At 38.0% G+C, this 18,944-nt stretch overlaps 1 long non-coding RNA gene across 2 annotated transcripts in view; it reads left to right on the forward strand.

The window, feature by feature from the left end:
* LOC306647534 overlaps positions 1-18,944 on the forward strand; it is a 140,506-nt gene that overhangs the window by 114,593 nt on the left and 6,969 nt on the right. For both annotated transcript variants that reach the window (XR_013760117.1, XR_013760118.1), the window contains exons 2-5: positions 4,744-4,850; positions 8,686-8,916; positions 12,867-12,959; positions 13,969-14,041. This is a non-coding gene — a long non-coding RNA (uncharacterized lncRNA). The remainder of the gene's footprint in view (positions 1-4,743; positions 4,851-8,685; positions 8,917-12,866; positions 12,960-13,968; positions 14,042-18,944) is intronic.

The raw sequence follows: 18,944 nt of genomic DNA on the forward strand, positions 1-18,944 counted from the left end.
TGGATGAGAGAGTCAAAGCTAAGAGCGAGCTGTTAAAATGATCAGCAATTATCGAGCAATCCTAAGGCATACGGTAAGGCGCTAGGGATGAAGGTATGGAAGAAGATGAATGTCCTGTCCACAGCAGCTCTTAATTTAGCAATGGAGTTGGGATGGAAGAGGAATGGTAGGAGCTGGGAATAACCATTTGCTAACTTCTCACTCTGCTCCAGGTATTGAGTAAGGTATTTATAAACATAATCCTTGTGTAATCCTTATGAGAAAGGTCTAATCCTCAGCCTTTTATTCATGTGTACATGTATTATATACTTTTCTGTAAACATTAATTAAAACGCTGGAGAATCTGTCTTAGGGAGTTTAATGGAGAAAGGTCGAGATCTGTAAGTACCCACGTTCTGATGGTCAATCAGTATCATGAACCAACTTCAAACTCAATTCAAGTGATGCCAAGCCCCTGCCACTTGGTTCTGCAGATCTCTCTCTATCCAAATTCTCACCTTCCATTTTTATCTTTTCACAGTCAAAATGTGTGAGGGCCTCAGTTTTAATAAATAATGAAACTGAACAACCATTAGGGAATGATCCATTCCTAGTGTTATTCATGGAAAACATCTGAAGCACCCAATAATTGACACAAATAGCCAGGTGCTTGTTCCAAACTTGTTTTTTTAGAATGTTCTTAAAAAGGACAGATGGGAACAGATTTTACAAAAGAAAAAAAAAAAAACAGTATTTGCATGAAATACACAAAAAAAATCGCACAGACGTTTGACTGTCTCAGATGTCTTTGTAGGCAGAAGGAGTTCTTTTCAAGGATGATTATGCATATTATAGCAATACGTGGTGTGGATTTTCCTTGGCAATAAAATCAGTAACTCATTGTATAGTTCTCAATATGTCCCATTGCCTCCCTTGACCGCTGTGTCCTCAACTTCCAGTTCTGTGTCTAGGACTCACTGGCAAGATTCAAAAGAAACTCCTCTGCTCAGAACTCCAAGAAGATAAAGCCCAGAGCACACAGGACTCTGGTGGCCTGAAAGAGTCATATTCAGCAACTTGAATTCTCAGCCCTTGCCTTAGCCTCTCCTCTTTAATCTCCTGCTTGCTGTAATTTTTGCCACTGCCTACCACATGGCCCTGTCTCAGACACTCTGACCAAAGATGGTGGTGTTTGGTGTAGAAAATGTCACTTTGTTTCAGAATCCAACTGTTTTCACATGCTGTTTTTTTCTTTCCTGTATGTACATTCATGAATGGATGCCCACTCTTCCTTCCAGACCTAAAACCCTCTGCTCTGCCTTAGCAATGGTTTCACAAAGGGCAATGGAAGCATTGTCTTCAAAATGTATGTATAAGCCTGGAGGCTGGATTTAAAAAACATCCTACTTTGTAATTTCCCTCAATATCAAATAATGTTCAAACTCTTTGTCATTTGGAAAAATATTATTTTTCAACATAAACCCCAAGCATTAAATCTCTTTTCATTTGTTGAGGTCAGTGTGTGTGTGTGTGTGTGTGTAAAAATTGTGTGTTTTGTGTTAAACTTGAACAGTGGTTTCCTTCCTGTTGGAGTTAAGGGTGTATTGATTATTTTTACTCCCTTCTTATTTATAAATATCTGAATCCTCAGGATGTGCATCTCAAATTCTAGTTACAAGGTATCTTTTGCTGATTTCTTAGGCAAAGTGAAGTGAGGCTCTGCTCTGAGAAAACATTTTCTGTGGTCCTTCTAATTGATGATGTTTGGATGAGAGCAGTTGTGTGCATCTATTGCTATTTCCTCCTGATAGAACTCATGAGTGAATAAATGAGATAGATATGCATATATTTTATGATTTGAAACTACCCAACTGCCCATGAGTTTCTCTACTTGAAAGAATATATGAGGACATGCAGTTCCCTGATTGTCTTCCCCTTTCTCCATTATCTTTTCCTCCTTTTCTATCTGCAAACCTATCTGATTTCAGGTAACAGAATGCAGTACCTAATCTTCACTTCCCAGTTACTCCTAGCATAGAGGTTAGTAGTTTTCACAATGAAACAGGAGAGGAGCAGAATATGTGTGTTGGCTAAATTAAAGAGCCTAATTTCTTGATTAGTAGATCATGGATGTGCTTAGCAATGAACCATTGGTTTCTCCTCAGCTCAGTCTTCCCACACTGTAACTCATAGTAATTCTCTTGTTGACATTCCTTTCAATATCATTGCAGCTTTAAGAGAGTCACACTTCTTTCATTGTCATTTTGTTGGAAAGCTTTTAGTCAATGGGAGCTAAATGGCCTTAGCTAACTAGTTAGTGAGTTATGTGAATCACATCCTAGCATTTAATTCTTTTAATTTCCGACACGTCCCTAAGCCCAGCATTCTTCCCAGCATACAATAGGTGCTCAATAAAATGTTGATTGATAGTTACTCACAATGTGAATTTCAGTAATATGGCATATACTAAATAAAATCCTTTCTTATTTAACCCAGCTGCAAGTTTAAATATAATTCTGTCCTCCTAGCAATTCCTCAAAAGAGAAAGGCCATTAACTCTTCCGACATGTGTAATCTCCAACTTGACTTAGTACTTCAACCCAACATTTCTCAAATGGGCTTAGTTGATTAAATGAAACTATGTGGGATTATTTGTCTCTCTGTCTGGTAGAATTCATGACTGAGTGGATCCTCATATTTCAGTGTTCAGGCTTCAGTGGATTTCTGAGAAAAATTGCCTTTTTTTGGGAGGAAAGAGGCTTAAATATTTTATTTCAAGAAAGCATGCAGATGATTAAATGTACAAGTTAATTGGAATAGTTTGTGTTCACTGAATATTTGAATTTGTTATTCCAAATTATCTAATATACTACAGCTTTTCATTCATTCTCTTATGCTTACTTAACCCCTGGAGAAAATATACACCAGAAGAAACATCTCAAAACTTGTGTCAAAGTAGAATTAATACTATGATCTTCTTTTTTTCTTTTTCTAATTAATTTTCAACTCCTTAACATGGGACAATTTATTTTTTTCCTAATTCTATTTTATCCTATCAGTACTTGCAAATTAATAGAAAGGTTCTCTGGCAGAAGAACAAAATGTGGAGCAAATCAAGTTGCTTTGTAATTAATGGGTTACCATCCCGTGTTTCATCATTTTAAAAGTTGAACAGAAGACACCAAATTTCTGCCCCTCAATGGCCCAGATTTTCCCCAGAAGAGTGAACATTAATTTTGAGTTTCGTGTATAGGATCTCTGGCTGTGTTTTGCACTTGGTCTTGGGGGGTCATTATCTTCTTGGTGGATATTGAGTAGTGCCACTGAGTTTCCCTTCAAGGAAGAACAAACACAGTGTCCAGCTACAAGGATCCTGGTAGCTGACAGCCCTCCACTTTCAGCATTCCCAGGTCTGTTTCAGCAACTTTGTAGTCTAGAGCATACTCCCTCACTGGGTTTCAATCCAATTATGGAATGTGGTGATACAAAATGATGTCCATTTTCACTCAATGTGAGACTCCTCTGATAATCTTTGATCCAAGCTTCCCCATTGGGTTGCCAAAGATTTTGACAGGTCTGTGTTGTGATCTGACACTTACACCTGTCCGCTCTGCTTCCTTTGGTGTCCTTTCACAGAAGGGCTTCCTAATACACCTTTTGCTCTCCTAACTCTGTCATAGTTTCTGCTTCTCAGAGAACCCACTCTCCGGCCTGTGTTAAGAGACTCAATAGGAAGGTAAGACAAAGGAATGACATGCCAGAGAAAAGTCAGCTTCACGTTCCCTCTACTCATATTCAGATAGAGACTGTGGTCTCTGAGGTTTCAAGCAGGCATTGGCTAGCATGATTTGAAGACATAGTGAGGAATCCTTTGTGATCAGGTTAATAATTAGGCCCTGCACTAATTTTCAGAGAACTTGCACTGTAGTTTGAAGAACAAACCTATGTAATGATTATAAAATGGTGCTGTTTTCCTTTAGACTTTACTCTTTGTCTGCACCTCCCTTCTTTGCAAAGGAAGAAGGAGCTGATAAGTAAGTAATTGAGCTCTCCCGGTTGCCTAAACTCACTGGCTTTCATAACAAAAGCAAAAAGTCATTTCAGTCCTGGGTGCTGTCATTAACACCCACATGGTCCTACCTGTGCATAACACGCCTTACGATGAACATCATTCTTTAGGTTTCCCCTACAATCTTTTGAATAATGCAAAACAGGCTCACCCAAACACGGGATAGCTCAGGAAGGTGAAATGGCATGACAGATGTCATTATGATCACCCCTGCCATTATCTTTACTGAGTATTTAACACATGACAGGTAGCGTGCCAGGTATTTTATGTTCATCATCTAATTTGCAACTTAAAGCAGCATTATCACTTTGACATCATGATGATCAGCTTTCAGATGGGAAAACGAAGGCTAGAAAGCTTAAGTGAATCAACCAAAGTCATGTAAAAAATACCAGTGACGCTCTGCGGGTCTGAAAAGAGGATTCATTTTGCCTAGATTCAACCCTTTTGCTCTTTTCATTTCACCGAAGCCTTCTGTTAATATGAGTTCATGAAAGACTTTACCACACTTTGCAAGAAATATGACTCCTCCTCACTTGTGGTTCCTTCGCATATATGATAAACATCGATTTCATATCACAAAATGCATTTTCTTTTCTCTTATTACTCAGAAATGTTTATTTCCTTTTTTTCTCTTCTTTTTCTCTTTAAGAATGCAGAAATTATCCTAGTTTTTGTTTTGTTTTGTTTTTCAGATCCATATAGTTTTCTGTAGTGACTGTCTTTCCTAAGAATGAACCATTTATCTTCTGTGAAGTTATATTTTAATATAACTATCATAGTGTTTCTGAATGCCAGGACGGTAAGTATGATAGACATGGTTTTGAAACCAGAAGTTGATAGTGTTACTCTGGGGATCTTATAATATATTTTTTATCTAAGATTCAAAGAATAATGCCTATTTTATAGGTTTTCTAAGAATGATAAAAATGAGAATGTTCATCTACTCTTTCTTTCATTTATTCAGCTGCCACACATTGGCAAATTATAAGGTGCATGAGTAAGAAAATGCAACCAAAAAGACATTTAGGCTACTATAACAGGAACAATGCATAATTAAGGTATTGGCATGGGTGAGGATTGGGCAGACAGGATTTCCTGGAAGACTGATCCTGTGAGGGTTTTAGGTATGAGAAGATATAATTGAAAATAAGCATGAAGGCTATGTGTATTAGTCAGGATTCTCTAAAGGAACAGAATCAACAGGAAGTATGATTATTAAAAGGGGTTTATTAGATTGACTTACATAACTAGAAGCTGGATAATCCACAATGGCTGTTGCAACTGGAGAGCTGGAAGAACTAGCAGCTGTGCAGTCCAAGAGGCGGAAGCCCCAGAACAAGAAGGATCAACAGTGCTACCCAAGTCCAAGACCAAGGTTTCTGGAAACTCCCTGGATAATCACTGGCAGAGTTAACTCTTTGGTAAAGTAAAGATTCGAGAATAGGATATCCTCAGAAAATGCAAGCAGCAATCAAGAACCGGTTCAGTTTAGGCAATTCATATGTCTCTAGAAACTTGTTGATGTCTTCGAGGTTTTCTGTTTTGTTGGAGTATAGATTTTCAAAATAGCTTCTAATTATGTTTTGTATTTCACTCGTGTCTGTTGTGATATTTCCTTGTTCATTCCGAATTTTAGTAATTTGAGTTTTCTCCCTCTTTCTCTTTGTTAGTGTGGCTAAGGGTTTATCGATTTTGTTTATTTTTTCAAAGAACCAACTATTTATTTTGTTAATTTTTCTGATTGTTTCTTTTGTTTCAATTTCGTTGATTTCAGCTCTGATTTTAACTATTTCCTGTCTTCTACTACTTTTGGTGTTGGTCTGCTCTTCTTTTTCTAGGGCTTTGAGCTGTAGTGTTAAGTCGTTTATTTGTTGATTTCTACTTCTTTTTTTTGAATGCGCCCCAAGAAATAAATCTTCCTCTAAGTACTGCTTTCATAGTGTCCCAGAGATTTTGATATGATGTGTCTTTGTTCTCGTTTACTTCTAAGAACTTTTTTATTTCCCTCTTGATGTCTTCTGTTATCTATTCATCATATAATAGTGTATGATTTAATCTCCAGGTAATGGAGAAGTTTCTGTTTTTTATTCCGTCATTTATCTCTTAATTTCAATCCATTATGATCTGATAGAGTACAAGGTAGTATCTCTATATTCTTGTATTTGCTAACATTAGCTTTGTGGCATAAGACATGGTCTATTTTAGAGAAGGATCCATGTGCTGCTGAGAAGAAAGTGTATTCGTTCTTTGTTGGATGGTATATTCTATGTAAGTCAGTTAAGTCTAAATTGTTGATTGTGTTATTGAGATCTATGGTTTCTTTATTCAATTTTTGTTTGGACAATCTATCCAGTGGTGAGAGAGGTGTGTTAAAATCGCCTAGTATTATTGTGTTGTGGTCTATTTGATTTCTGGAATTGAGAAGGATTTGTTTGACGTACATGGATGAGCCAATGTTTGGGGCATAGATATTTATGATTGTTATGTCTTGCTGATTTATGCTTCCCTTAAATTCATAGGTGCTCAATTCACTATAGCCAGATTGTGGAACCAACCTAGATGCCCTTCAGTTGATGAATGGATAAAGAAAATGTGGCATATATATACAATGAAATATTACTCCGCCATGAAGAATGATAAAATCATGGCATTTGCAGGCATATGGATGAAATTGGAGGATATCATGCTAAGTGAGATAAGCCAATCTCAAAAAACTAAAGGACGAATGATCTCGCTGATAAGTGGATGAGGACATAAAAGGGGGGGTTAGTGGGGGATAGTGTTAGGGTTAGGGTTAGGTTTAGGGCTAGGGATAAGGTGGGTGGTAAGAATGGAGAAAGGAAGGACTGTATAGAGGGAAAAGAGGGGTGGGAGGGGTGGGGGGAAGGGAAAAAATAACAGAATGAATCAAACAATATTGCCCTATGTAAATTTATGATTTTCAATTAAAAAAAATAAAAAAAGAACTGGTTCAAAAAGAGATGAGCTTGAATCTGCTTTCTTGTTCTTCCAACTTTTATTCTATCCAAGCCACCATCCTATTGGGTGATGCTGTCCATGCTTAGGAAGGGTCTCCGCTTCAAATCACTACCCCACATTCCAATCATTCCTAGACAAGCCCTACTGACACACCAGAAGCCACTTACTCATGGACATCTCTTCATCCAATCAAATTGACAATTCAAATTAACCATTACACTATGGATACAGAGAATATCAGTCAAATCAGAGCAAACAATAAAACCAAGAGAAAAAAATCCATAGAACAAAACACTTCATGGTTGCTTCAGGTAATAGTTCAGGGATAGTTTCTGTTATGGGAAGTAAACTTTGAGGCAATGTGGAGTTGTAGAGATGCCATTTTGACATTCATTGAAGTTGCTAAATATCCAAAGTGTTGAGTGATTCCTCGTCCATAGTAAGTGCTTAAGAAGTGAGTAGAAGAGAGAAGTAGAAAAGGGTAACTAGAGAACAGGAGGGGAAGGAGGAGGGAGAAGGGAGATGGAGGCAGGTGTGATTAGGAGCCCCAAAAGAGTCATACGGGAGGAATGGTTTCTAGTGTTCTATGGCCCAGTAGGAAGACTACATTTTATATCAACCTATTGTACATTTTTATGAAGAAATACAAGAAAGGAGTTTGAAGATTCCAAAAACAAAGAAATGATAAGAATCTGATAATGTTCACTCTCTGGATTGGATCATTACACATTGTACACTCGTATTGAATTATCACACTGGACTCCACAAACGCTTACATTTATTATGTCAGTTAAAAAGAAAAAAAATGAAAAAGGAACAGTACTTCTCAATTTTTGACTCTCTGACACTCTTAATTTTACGTTTGTTTCTTTTTTTCCCCCCTCTTTTTATTTCTCTTTGACCTAATTCCCTACCAGTGAGCAGTGTACGCTCATGTGAACTGTCATCTATTTCTTTGGATTCCAATCAATGAAACAAAGATATTTACCACTCTTCCCCCTGTTGAATTAAGCAGTTGTAAGTGCCTAGGAAAGGCACTTGGTCCAGGGAGTGAGATAAGAATGTCTCTAAAGAATGTGATAATGAAGAACATAGGAAGGGGAAGGTGGCTCTTGTCTCCAGTCTTTATGGGAAGATAGAAGCAGACCTGGGCTGTAAGAAAAAGAATGTATTCAAAAGACATCTGAGGAAATCCATCCATGCAGAGGGCATGCCACCTGACCTGTACAGTCCCTGCTTGTAGGCACAGTGGGATCCTCCACTGTATTCCAGCCCGTCAGCACATGAGTAATAAAATGTCCAGACCCTCTCCACTGAACCCTCCAAGTTCTTTATTTGGGATCAGAAAACAGTATACTTGGGTTTTTCCATACCTGGAGTGGAACACCCTCTATGAGATTCTCATCCTTCTGAGTCATGGCGGATAAACCCTCATTTCCTACCAATGGTACATCAAGTCTTAGTGACATTATAGATAACTTAAAAGGATTGTCCACTAGGAAGTTCCGGTGAGGGCTGGAACAGAGTGAGAAACTTTGAGATCTTAAAATAATGAAGAGCATGGAACCAGAAGTATAATTCTTAAAGGAAAGTAACTAAATAAATGAGCATATACAGTACAAATATAACAAAATATTTTATTTCTTTTTTCATAGAATTTTTTTATTGTCAAATTCATTTGACAATGGAAAACACAAAAGTTTCAATGGAAACAAAACACTGAAGAGAATTTTGTAGGAAGAATTTTTTGGAAGAAATTTTCTTTTGTAGAGTTGAGTTTTAAAAAGAGATATGAGGGCAGAAAGGAGTTTCTAACGGGATCTCTCTGTGCAAATGGGAAGTACATTACATCAAATATGTTTCTGTGGAAAATAATACTTTACAAGGTAACGTGAAAGAGCATTCATTAGTTTTTTTGTTCATTCATGTATTTATTCAATGCCTCATTTATAATGTGGATTAATTAAGCAACTATTACTAGCTAGGCTCTGTGTTAACTGTTTTATCATGTGAAGAAGACAGATTGCCATACGTGTTTTACTAGAACTTACCATTTTAGATGAAAAGGAAGAGTCTGCAAAATTAATTGTACTTCAAACTGATGTGTAGTACTTAAGCAGAGTTGGTGGTTGATCATCTTGGGAGCACAGATATATGAGTCACAACTTTCACAGAGAAAGATAGTACAATGTAGACTATGGAGGGGGAGCTTAGGTCATGGTGCAGAACGTCAAAATTGTACCCTGCTACAGCTAAATAACCAATATTTTGGAGTCAGTGGAAGGATTTATACTTCTTGCTTCTTTCCCTATTTCTTTCAAATATCACCCCAGCTGAGCACTTAGTATGTAGTAGGCATTGGCTAAGAAATCTGTTGGGTCAAATTCTGCAATCCTCATGGTGGTCTCTAAACATCACCAACTTATAGATGACATGAATGGTAACAATATATTGGGATGGGGTCCAGACTACATAGCTATTAAACAGAGATTCTTATTTAGTTAGTTTAGCTCCAGAACATGGCTTTCAGGAAAGTTAACATTGTCCAATCCCTTTGCTTCATCTGAAATTTTAGTATTAAAACTTTTGCATAAGTGGGGATCATTGTTGACCCCAAATCATATGTCAGATTCTATCAGTTATTTTAATAATACCAATGAAAACAACAACAGAAGTAACAACAAAATTGCTACCAAGAATGCACCATGTTTAATGGAAGGCAATTATTTAACTCAATACTGAAACTCGGAAATGGTTATTTTTATTTAAGAGATGAAGAAGCCTAGGTTTGACTAGGTCGTACAATTACCCAATAATAAAACTTGATGGTGATAAAACAACAACAGACACCAACTATAGAATCCAAATCTACTTGGTGCTGGAGTCCGCACATACCCGCCTCATCACCGTGCTCCTCTGTTTAGAAATGAGCTGGATCCTCTTTCTCCATGGCTTGCTGCCTTTGCTTCTGGCAGTGCTACATGAGGATCCAGATAGGCCTAGACTGTCAGCAAAGAAAATCCTGTGATTTTTCAGAGCACAGGGCTCTGGAATGACAGCCTGGAAGTGCTCACCTAGATCTCCAGGGGGGAGGCACCCATCAGGTAGCTGCATCAAACACTATCAATTCCCATTGATTTGATTGCCATCATTATTCAGGTGAAAAATCGCTCCACTAAAGCCCGCCTCAGAGATGCACTCTGACTGTGAACAGCCTCAGAAAACTCCCATACATCTCCTTAGCAGCCTACCTGTAACTTCCTTGCAAGGGCTAGGATGCTATTTATTTTCCATCAAAATGTATTTTGAAGCACTGGAGTCAGATGTGTTTGGTCTCTGCTCTCCAGCTGTAAAATATAATAATCATGATTAGGTTTTCTTTTGCAGCTTCAATTACTTTATTATCGGTGCAATGAATAGATCTTAGGTGGAATTAGGTAATGATAATTGACATAATGATAAATGAGGTAAATACTCATTATCTTAGCTAATATTTATCAAGCATTCACTATATACCAGCACTGGGCTAACTTTGCCCCACTGAATACTTATGATAGACTCAAGGGTAAGTACTGTTACTTTCTCACTTTATAATTTGGAAGTTACTGTGAAATGCATGCCCTATAGTGACCCTAATGAGTCATTCCACACATAACCTTTTTGCCTTGAGTGCAGGCAGATTCTGTGACCTCCTATAGGTGAAGAGACATTGAAGACGTAATTAAGGTCTTAAAGCATTTGACTTTGAGTCAATCAAAAAGGAAATCATCCTGACTGGGTCTGATCTAATCAAGTGAGCCCTATAAATGAGTTGCCAGCTATTCAGCGATGTGAAGACGACGTGTTATCTTCTTTACCAGAATTCAGCATTTTAGATGGGAAAGCAGATGAGTATAATTCAAGGAACCGTGTGGTGCTTAAGCAGAGGTGGTGATCAGTCATTTTGGGAACACAGCTATGCGAGTCACAGCCAGCATGCAGAATGTCAGTACTGAAGGATGAGCACAAATTATCTGAGTAGAATTCAGAGAAGGAGCTTTAGCAATGGTACATGACCTTAAGAGGCTGAGGTTGAGTAAGAGAAGTCAGAGAGGTTCTCTCACTTGCTTTGAAGAAGCAACATGCCATGAGGTTCACAGCTGCAGGGAAATGGATTCAGCCAACTTAGGGAACTTGGAAAAGGATCATTCTCCAGTTCAACTTCAGATGAGAATGCAGCCTGGCCAACATCTTAATTGCAGCCTTGTGATACCCTGAGCTGAAGACTCACCTAACCCACATTCAAACTCACAACCTATTGAAACTGTAAAAAGATATGATTTGAAAACCATGTTTTAAATGAGGTTAAATTCATGTAACATTACATATCATTTTAAAACATACAATTCAGTGTCATTTAATACACTGAACATGTTGTTTGACTTTTACCACTACTATTTCCAAAAAATTCTCATTACTCTAAGGGTAACCCTGTAACAATTAAGCAGGAACTGCACAGCCTTCTCCCTAGCCCCCAGCAGGCAAAGATTTGTTTCTGCCTCTATAGATCTACCTATTCAGGCTATTTCTTCTACATGTAGTCATTCAATGGGTGACCTTTCTGTCTGGCTGTTTTGCATAGCTTAATGTTTTTGAGATTTACCCACATTGTGGCATGCATCAGTCCTTCATTCTTTCCAGTTGATGAATAATATTCTGTTGTATAGATATATGGCATTTTGTTTTTTCATTCATCTGTCAATGACCATTTGAGTTGTTTCCACTTTTTGGCTATTGTAAATAATATTGCTGGGAATGAGTGCTCACAAACTTCATTGTGTTCCTGCTTTCTTTCTTTCTTTCTTTTTTTTTTTTTTTTTTAGGTATTTAACTAGGAGTGAAATTACTAGATCATACAGAGATTCTGTTTATCTTTTCTGAGAAACTTCCAAACTGTAATGAATGTGGTTTAAGCTACTATGTTTGCAACAATTTGTTATTCAGTGATCAAAACCAAGTTCTCTGGGAAACAACAAAACACGCACACAGGCAGAAACACCCACATAAAAAATGAGTAACTGGAACATCAAATATTTAACTTCAGATCAATCTGGCAACAGGTGCCTCAGGTACAAGCGCTTCATATCACTTTGTATTTTCTAGAAGAGTTCACTGCATTCTCAACTTAAGTCAGTGGTTCTCAAAGTGTCTGCACCAATGGTATCAGCATTATGTGAGAACTGGTTCAAAATGCAAATCACGAGGCCTGATGCCAGCCCCAATAAATCAGACTTTATGTGGTTGTGGTCCAGCAAACTATGCTTTAGCAAACTTCGGGGAGTTTCTGATGAACACTGAACTTTGGAATCCACCACTGTTGTCAACGATCTAGGAATTTCTGCTAAGGAAGTGGTGGAAATTAACATTCCCTCATTAAGTGCACAATTTACTGGGGAAAACTGATAGATAAGCAAATTGTTTCAACACAATATAATTGCAGCTATAAGGAGTGTGTACATTATGCTCTATTAAACTCACTGAGGAATTATGCCTTCCTAGGACACATGGGTTTCCTCACTGAGAGGAGGACATGCAAAAAAAGCCTTGAGAAAAGAGGCTGTCTGCAGTTGATGGAAAAGAAAGGCATTTAAAGGATGCAAATGTCCTGTGTGAAGTGATGGAAGCGTGGATCTCAGTGATGCATTGGGGACCATAGGTGGCATGTAGGAGAGTAGAGGGAAAGACATCTGAACATGAGACTAAATAGGTGTCAGTCCATTTTTGCTGCTATAACAAATACCATAAACTAGGTGTATGGTATATAAGCAACAGATTTTTTTCTTTTTCTTTCCAACAGTTCTGAAGCTGGAAATTCAAGATCAAGGCACTAGCAGATTTGGAGTCTGGTGAAGTCCTATTCTTTCAGTAGTATCATCACTTGGCAGAAAAGGTGCAAAGGCAAGCAGGACTCCAGAGCTCCTGCAAGCCTCTTTTATGAGGCCACTAATCTATTCATGAGCGTAGAGCTTTTCTGACCTAATCTTTTCCTAATTCCTCACATTTTAACATCTTTGGAGTCAGGATTAAGTTTCTATATGATTTTTGTGAGGATACATTCAGATCATAGTAGTGAGTGACCATAAAAATAGTTAATTCTCAATGCTTTTCCAAGGTAGCAATGCACACTTAGGGTCCTGCTGAGATGGGGCAGAAGACGCCTGAACCTTCCTGATTGTGTCGGGATTTTCTTGAGGACCTCAGTAAGGGATGAAATGCAAAGACATATATAGTTAGTACAATGTACTGAACTAGGGTTCCTTCTAGAGAACAGGCCAAAGCCACAGGCTATTTCCACATGCTCTATACTGCTCTACTTTTCTATGCGTGTGTAGTATTGATTGTGCTTGTGTTTGTGTGTGTACTGGGTGTGCACATATGTGTGTTTAAAGTTTAAAGTTATGATTTCTTACTCTTAAAGTTAGGGAAACTGCCTAAAAGTAACTTTGATTGAAAAAAAAAAAAAAAAAAAGCCACCGTATTTTGTCACATTTTCTGGTTTACTCTTGGTGAGTGGTGAGGGAAACATTCTGCCAGGATGTGAATATTTGTTGGAGGTTGAGGAGGGGGAGTGATATTCACCCTTTCACATGAAAATAGTCGATGTAGGTGGTGCAGACACTGGTGTATTTTAATATAGGGCCACTATTTCAAATTTAAGCTTTTCTCTGTCATGCTTTTCTGGTTTGTTAACACACTCAAAGGGGAAATTGGCAAACTTGCTGAGCGTTGGAGAACTCCTGGGTGAGTGTTAAGTGGTCGTGTTGCTTCTGAGTCAGAGGGGTCCCTGCAATCTCATTTGAAATCCCAATGCCAAACTGAAATGGAGACTTACCCTGGATACTCTGCATATTTCAAGGCAGCCAAGCTGAAAGTGATTTGGAACTTTTTCTTATTTATAGGATTTGCTACTCACTAAACCTGCAATCATGCGGGATCACTGTGGAGTCCACAGCTGAGCTACAGAATACCTCAGTGAGTAGAGTGCCAATTCCTGGTCTTCATTTACAGAAGCACCGTCAGAGCTAATCTTTGAGTGGAAAAAGCACATGATTTCAATGAGTTTCTGGGGGATAGCAGCCTGGAAACTCGTTTATTTAATACTTTGAAGACTCAAATTGTTCTTATTCTCTACAATTTAGACTCTGAAGAAACCAGCAACTTCATTTGTATGTCTTCTGACCTAGAGAGAGTTTGTTCCTAATATATAGACACCCCCCACACACACACACACATTCACATAATTTGTTTAAAGAGTGATAAAGTCCCAGGACGTTTGAGTGACCCTGAAAATGTGTATTCAGGAAACTTTAGATACCTTTCTTTGGGTAATTATTTTTGATGCAAATAACTGGATGCAGAAAACAGAAAATTAATAAGACGGTTATTGTGAAAGATGGGCAAAGGCAAAGGGGGAAAAGTAGACAGCAGTATGCACCTGAGGCATACTTCTTCCATTCTGACCCCCATTATTTTGAAGTAAATATATATTAAGAGAAGCTCTGAGTAGTAGTTTCCTAAATAGCAACCTTTAGGACTACAGTGGAGTCTCACTTGTCTGCCATTAGGAGACCAGAAGTCCTGACCTGAATATTACAGTGGATTGCTCCAGACATGAAGGTCTATGTTGAGTACCCAGCATTCCAACAGCCTAGAGTCTTCTTCAGAACTGTTCCTTCTACATGTCGATTCTTTCTGTCTCTTGGATCTCCTTTGCCTCTCAGCCTCAGGCCAGCTCACTTGCAGTATCTGTATGGAAGCAAATGATCACCTAGAACCAATTTGTCAGCCTTATATCATGAATCTACTTACTCCCTCCTGGGGGAAAAGTTTCTCTGGTAGTGATTCTTTACATGACCCTTAAAATTTATCTTTTTCGGACTTCCACAATGGCTACTAACTCCATAACCAAAGCTTAATACCCTAGTCTCAAATGCCTCTCTCAGCCATCTTTGCTTGCCATAGATCTCAGAAGGAAGAAGCCTTGACCACACACATATTTGCTCAATTATTTTCTTCATTGCTTTAAAATTTTGCTTTTTGTCACCTGGGGATAAATACCGTATCTTTCTGCATCATATTGTTCCTTATCCATAACATGGAGGAATTGAAATCTTTGATCTCACAAGTCTCTACATATATATCAAATTACAGTGCTAAGAGAGTGAAGATAAAATGTGACATGAATCATCAGAGTAGGGGTAGTGGAATATCTAACCAATAAACAAAATTATCTTAAATAGTCAGTGTGAAACTGACAAAATTAGACATCTCCAAATTTCCATAATCAATCAATAAGATAATACTGTGAAGCATACCTCTTCCTTTCCCACTGGTAGCATTCCCTGAATGTGAAAGCTGACTGAGCCCCAGTGGGCTGTTTGGCCTTTGATGAATATCTGTGCAGAAGATGTCTCTCCAGTAAGTACAGAGTTACAGTCACTAAATATAAAGTCCTTTGGATCTTTGAGATGACACAGGTAATTAATTCAGAAAGAGTCTCTTGAGAAACCCATGCATGAGCTACAAGAACTTCTCTGATGTGTCCAGAGGACTCTCATTGTCACAGTGAAAAGCAATGGAATCAGAAGTTTAAAAAAAAAAAAAAAAAACTGTAATTAGGTCAGGAAATCCAATCTGTCTGTCATTCGCTAGCTTCTATACTACTAGCAATCATAATCTGTCCCCCACATGAGCAAATTATACAAATTAAAATACTAAATAGGGTTTATTGGTTTTATTTTTTTCTCTGATCACTTATTACAAAGCTAGGAACCATCCACATCAGTATCCTCCTCCTTACCACTCTGTCCAGTCAGCCCCAAAGCCCCAAATATCCAATTGCACAGATCACACAAGTAGGACATCCCTAATGTCAGTACTTCCTTTAGATCTCACCAAATTCTGTTTGAATTACTGAATAAATTCTATAATTAGTTTTCTTTCTTTCCCTTCTTCTTAACCACTTCACCTTGTTATATACTTGAATTCTGTTTCTAGAAATATATATCTGATGTCATAACCTGTCTTAACAGATCCATTTTAAATTCAAAATCCTATGGGTTTGCTGAACAGTCTTTCATAACCCTTCTCCCATTTAAGCATCTCCACATCATTTGCCTTCCTCCAACCAAATATTTGAAAGCTGAGACTTCTTTGTAAATAGCGTGCATTTCAGATCTCTTTGCCCCAGTAATATTGTTTCATAAGTATATAATAATCTTTACTTTGATGCTCAATAAATTCTTACTTTTTCTTCAAGTCTCTGTCCTCTCTGTGAAAAGTAATTTTCAGGTCTCCATGAACAACTGTGTTTCCTTCCTCCATAACAGGCTGGTAACCTGTTGATACATTAGTTACTACTCATAATAGCAGATGCCACAATGGACTGTGAGGGAGGATTGAGTCTTATTCAACTCACAACTCAGGGGCTGTACTGTGCCAAAATTATTTTAAGCTCTAAGTAAATGGAATATAAAAAAAAAATGAAGTAGAAGGGTGAAGGAATAGCAAAGAGTATTTGCAAGAGTATGAAGAATACATATGGTGGAATTTGACACTATGAATGTAATGTCCCGAGTTCTTCTGTTGCCTTCTCTGGAGTGTTCAAGAGTATTGCCAGAAGTGGCATTTGGCCTATATTTAGTCTCATTGCAGGATCAGCTTTTGAAATGTTCTCAAAGCAGCTGGTAATTTTATTGCCCAAAGTTACTTTAAACTTCTTATTCTTTTTAACCATAGATAACTAGCCTACTCTTTAACCCACAGAAAATGAATCAGGTATTTGTGGAATCATGTGTAGGATCAAATAAAGATGAAGATGCAGATAACCCAGATTAGGGAGAAAGTGGAATATCACAGGCTCCACTAACATTCTTCATTGAAGATTTCACTGAAAAGAAAAAATAAGCATTTAGTAGAAATCAGTTACTTTATTATCAAGGACTGTTACTGTAACAAGGACAGAGATAAAACCAATTTAGAAACTAACCTTCATTAACAAATAGTGGGCATCTTAGCACAGCTAGTAGACAACATGGAAAAAATGGAAGAGGACAAAGAAACAAGGATTATTTTCTTAGCTCCATTAGATAATGTTGATCACCAAGACCTTATACAAAGAAAGTGGAGGCTGAGATTCTAATTGACATTTTGCCCAGTGCAGATCATTGCATATTTTCTGTACAGTGTAGTCTATTTTATTTTCTCTAGGTATTAGTGGTTCTCAAGTGGAGATGACTTGGTAATGACCCTAGCCAGCATTTGGCAATGTCTGAAGACATTTCTGTTTATCACAACTGATGGAAGTGAGGGAGGGAGATACTACTGGTATATAGTGCTACTCGGAATGAGTCAAGGCTCATTCTGCCTTCCCATAGTGCACAGGGATACTCCACAGGGAAAGATCTTCTGTCCCAAAGTGTCAATAGTACCAAGTTTGAGGAACCCTTTCTGGATTGCTGACCTGGCTATTCTCAGCAATTCTTTTGCCATTTTTGATAAATGCTATGGCTTAGATAGCAAACCCAACCCGAAATCTCGTATGTAAAACAATTCAAGAATGTTCAGAAGTGGAATGATTAGATTATGAAAGTTGTAACCAAATCAGTGAATTAGTCTACTTGAATAAATTAACAGGGTGGTAAAAACAGGCATGTAGGGTGTGGTTGCAAGAAGTAGGCCACTGGGGGGTGTGCCTTTGGGGTTTACATTTTGTCCCCAATGAGTAGAACTCTCTGCTTCCTAGCTGTCAGCCCTGAGCTGCTTTTCTCCAGCACATTCTTCCACCATGACGTTCTGCCTCACTCAGGCCCAGAGTTATGGAGTTGGCCCACCATGATCTGAATCTCTAAAGTCATAAGTCAAAATAAACTTATCCTCCTCCAAAATATTCATATCAGGTATTTAATTGTAGCAATGCAAAGCTGACTAAAACAATAAAAGTCACTTTAAAGAAACAATCAAATGAATAAACAAAAAATGTAAACATATTTGTAGGTAAATAACCACTCAATTGCTTTACCTGACTACTAGTTTCCCAATCCTGCTGTTCAAAGTGAAGTCAAATGTGCTAAGTTCTTACTCTTCATCCTACTTTCCACTTTTCCTGATCCTGAATGAAGATTTCACTCATATATGAATGAGCTGCATTTTATGCAGGCCAGGAGGAAAATCACAGTGTTAGCAGAGATGGGACGATGCATAATTGTGTGGTAGAACCCCATACAGTGTGCGGCGGCAAAAACTGGCTGCCTGTCAGGAACAGAAGAATTCTCCAAGGTGTGATTCCATTCCCCAGGCTCTTCATTCATCTGGAATCCAAGCTTGAAGAAATATTGGACGAAGAGTCAGAGGATCTGAATTCATACACTGGCCCTGAATTTGTCTCTGCATGCCTCCTTTCTCTGTATAAATGGATCACAAAAATACTCAGACATTTTTCCTCCAGCATCAGAAAAGTTTTTGAAAACACCATCCAGTGTGGAAACTCAAAATGCAAACCTGCTGAAAAAGATGATGAGAAAAGGGGACTATTTCCTAGCTTCTCCCTTGCTCCATCTCCCAGTCACCTGCCCTGAGGCCTGGGGAACCCCTAGAACTCTAAAACATACAAACACCATTGGGAGTTTCTATGAATAGAGTCATGTGGCTACTTCCCTTCTGCCTTTCCAGTACCTTAGGATATCAATCACTTTTGCAGGTCATCAAATATTGATTAGATTTTTTACTCTTCCAGGCAATATGAAAGATGCTTCTAGAGGTGCAGAGGTGTTCACAAAGACTGATTTTTGAACTAAAATGCTGATAAGAATCACTTAGGAGATTTATTAAAAATTAAGATGCCCTGAGCAGACCTCTAAACTCAGATATACTAGCA

This window comes from Sciurus vulgaris, assembly GCF_902686455.1.
Source record: "Sciurus vulgaris genome assembly, chromosome: 17".
NCBI classification, from domain to species: domain Eukaryota; kingdom Metazoa; phylum Chordata; class Mammalia; order Rodentia; family Sciuridae; genus Sciurus; species Sciurus vulgaris.